Source organism: Prorops nasuta, unplaced genomic scaffold, assembly GCF_024137725.1.
Source record: "Prorops nasuta isolate Cenicafe-Biocafe unplaced genomic scaffold, Cenicafe_Pnas_1.2 PNAS00079, whole genome shotgun sequence".
Taxonomy (NCBI): domain Eukaryota; kingdom Metazoa; phylum Arthropoda; class Insecta; order Hymenoptera; family Bethylidae; genus Prorops; species Prorops nasuta.
The window spans coordinates 3,646-7,290 of record NW_027116876.1 but is presented as its reverse complement, the minus strand read 5'-3'; positions in this window follow the sequence as shown (position 1 = coordinate 7,290).

The following is a 3,645-nucleotide window of genomic DNA, read 5'->3' as shown; positions in this document are numbered from 1 at the left end:
AATAGGGAGGGGAGGGACTTATAGGGGGGGGACTTATAGGGAGGGAGACTTATAGGGGGGGGGTGACTTATAGGGGGGTAAGACTTATAAGGGGGGGGGACTTATAGGAGGGGACCTATAGGGGGGGGGACTTATAAGGTGGGGGACTTATGGTGGGGGGACTTATAAGGTGGGGGACTTATGGTGGGGGGACTTATAGGGAGGCGGACTTATAAGGGTGGGGGCATATAGGGGGGGACTTATAGAGGGGGTGGATGGGACTTAAAGGGGGGGACTCTTAGGGAGGGGACTTATAAGAAGGGGTACTTATAGAGGTGGGGGATGGGAATTATAAGGGGTGGGGGACTTATAGGGGGGGGGGGACTTATAGGGGGGGGACCTATAGGTGGAGGGGACTTATAAGGGAGGGGGGACTTTTAAGGGGGGGGACTTATAAGGGAGGGTACTTATAGAGGTGGGGGATGTGAATTATAAGGGGGGGGGGGACTATTAGGGGGGGGACTTATAAGGGGGGGGACTTATAGGGTAGGGGTGACTTATAGGGGGGGACTTATAAGGGGGGGGACTTATGGTGGGGGACTTATAGGGGGGGGGACTTTTAGGGAGGGAGGGGACTTATAGGGGGGGACTTATAGGGGAAGGACTTATAGGGGGGGACTTATTAGGGGGGGACTTATGGTGGGGGTGACTTATTAGGGAGGGACTTAAAGGGAGGGGGGACTTATAGGGGGAGGACTTATATGGGAGGGGGACTCATAGGAGGGGACTTATAGGGGGGGAGGGACTTATAGGGGGGGAGGGACTTATAGGGTGGGGACTAAAGGGGGGGGGACTTATAAGGGGGGGGGACTTATAGGGGGGGGGGACTTATAGGGGGGGACCTATAGGTGGAGGGGACTTATAAGAGAGGGGGTCTTTTAAGGGGGGGGGGGACTTATGGGAGGGGGGGGGACTTACAGGTGGAGGGGACTTATAGGGGGTGGGGACTTATAGGGAGGGGGGTGACTTATAGGGGGGGGACTTATAGGGAGGGGGACTTATAGGGGGGGGGGACTTATGGGGGGGGGACTTATAGGGGGGTACTTATAGAGGGGGGGATGGGAATTATAGGGGGGGGACTTATGGGGTGGGACTTATAGGGGGAGGGGGGACTTATAAGGGGGGGGGGGGACTTATGGGGTGGGACTTATAGGGGGAGGGGGACTTATTAGGGGGGGGGACTTATAAGGGGGGGGGACTTTTAAGGGGGTGGGACTTATAGTGTGGGGGTGACTTATAGGGGGTGACTTATGGGGGGGGACTTATAGGGGGGGGACTTATAGGGGGGGACTTATAGGGGGAGGGGGACTTATAGGGGAAGTACTTATAGAGGGGGGGGGATGGGACTTATAGGGGGGGGGGACTTATAGGGAGGGGGTGGACTTATAGGGAGCGGGGGAGATTCTTAGGGTGGGACTTACAGGGGGAGGGGACTTAAAGGGGGTGGAGACTTATAGGGGAGGGGACTTATAGGGGGGGTACTTATAGAGGGGGGGGATGGAATTATAGGGGGGGGACTTATAGGGGTGGGACTTATAAGGGGGGGGGACTTATGGGGTGCGACTTATAGGGGGAGGGGGACTTATAAGGGGGGGGGGGCTATTAGGGGGGGACTTATAAGGGGGGGGTGGGACTTATAGTGTGGGGGTGACTTATAGGTGTGGACTGATAAGGGGGGGGACTTATGGTGGGGGACTTATAGGGGGGGGGGACTTTTAGGGAGGGAGGGGACTTATAGGGGGGGACTTATAGGGGAAGGACTTAAAGGGGGGGACTTATAGGGGGGGACTTATTAGGGGGGGACTTATGGGGGGGGTTGACTTATTAGGGAGGGACTTATAGGGGGGAGGGACGGGGGGGGGACTTATAGGGGAGGGGGACTCATAGGGGGGGGGGACTTATAGGGGGGGAGGGACTTATAGGGGGGGGACTAAAGGGGGGGGACTTATTAGGGTGGGGGACTTATAGGGGAGGGGACTTATAGTGGGGGGGGTACTTATAGAGGGGAGGGATGGGAATTATAGGGGGGGGACTTATAAGGGGGGGACTTATAGGGTGGGGGTGACTTATAGGGGGGGACTTATTAGGGGGGGGGACTTTTGGAGGGAGACTTAAGGGGGGGGGACTTATATGGGGTGGGACTTATAGGGAGGGGACTTATAGGGGGGGACTTATAAGGGGGGGACTTATAGTAGGGGGGATTTATAGGGGGGGGGGTGACTTATAAGGGGGGGGGACTTATAGGAGGAGGACTTATAATGGGGGGGACTTATGGGGGGTAACTTATAAGGGTGGGGGACTTATATGGGAGGGGGGACTTATAGATGGGGGACTTATAAGGGTGGGGGACTTAGGGGGGGGGTTGACTTATTAGGGAGGGACTTATAGGGGGGAGGGACGGGGGGGGGGACTTATAGGGGAGGGGGACTAATAGGGGGGGAGGGACTTATAGGGGGGGGACTAAAGGGGGGGGACTTATAAGGGTGGGGGACTTATAAGGGTGGGGGACTTATGGGGGGGACTTATAGGGGGGGACTTACAGGGGGAGGGGACTTATAGGGGGTGGGGACTTATAGGGGAGGGGACTTATAGGGAGGGGGGTGACTTATAGGGGGGGGACTTATAGGGAGGGTACTTATAGAGGGGGGGGATGGAAATATAGGGGGGGGGACTTATAGGGGGGGGACTTCTGAGGGGGGGAACTTATAGGGGGGGGGGCTTATAGGGGAGGTAGTTATAGGACGGGTGACTTATAGGGGTGACTTATAGGGGAGGACTTATAAGGAAGGGGGGACTTATAAGGGTGGGGGACTTATGGTGGGGGGACTTATAGGGAGGCGGACTTATAAGGGTGGGGGCATATAGGGGGGGTACTTATAGAGGGGGTGGATGGGACTTAAAGGGGGGGGGACTCTTAGGGAGGGGACTTATAAGGGAGGGTACTTATAGAGGTGGGTGATGGGAATTATAAGGGGGGGGGACTATTAGGGGGGGGACTTATAAGGGGGGGGACTTTTAGGGTAGGGGTGACTTATAGGGGGGGACTTATAAGGGGGGGGGACTTATGGTGGGGGACTTATAGGGGGGGGGACTTTTAGAGAGGGAGGGGACTTATAGGGGGGGACTTATGGGGAAGGACTTATAGGGGGGGACTTATAGGGGGGGACTTATTAGTGGGGGACTTATGGGGGGGGGGGGTGACTTATTAGGGAGGGACTTAAAGGGAGGGGGGACTTATAGGGGGAGGACTTATATGGGAGGGGGACTCATAGGGAGGGGGGTGACTTATAGGGGGGGGACTTATAGGGGGGGGACTTATAGGGGGGGACTTATAGGGGAAGGACTTATAGGGGGGGACTTATAGGGGGGGACTTATTAGGGGGGGACTTATGGGGGGGGTGACTTATTTGGGAGGGACTTAAAGGGAGGGGGGACTTATAGGGGGAGGACTTATATGGGAGGGGGACTCATAGGGGGTGACTTATAAGGGGGGGGGACTTATAGGGGGGGGGGGACTTATAGGGGGGGGACCTATAGGTGGAGGGGACTTATAAGGGAGGGGGTCTTTTAAGGGGGGGGGACTTATAGGGAGGGGGGTGACTTATA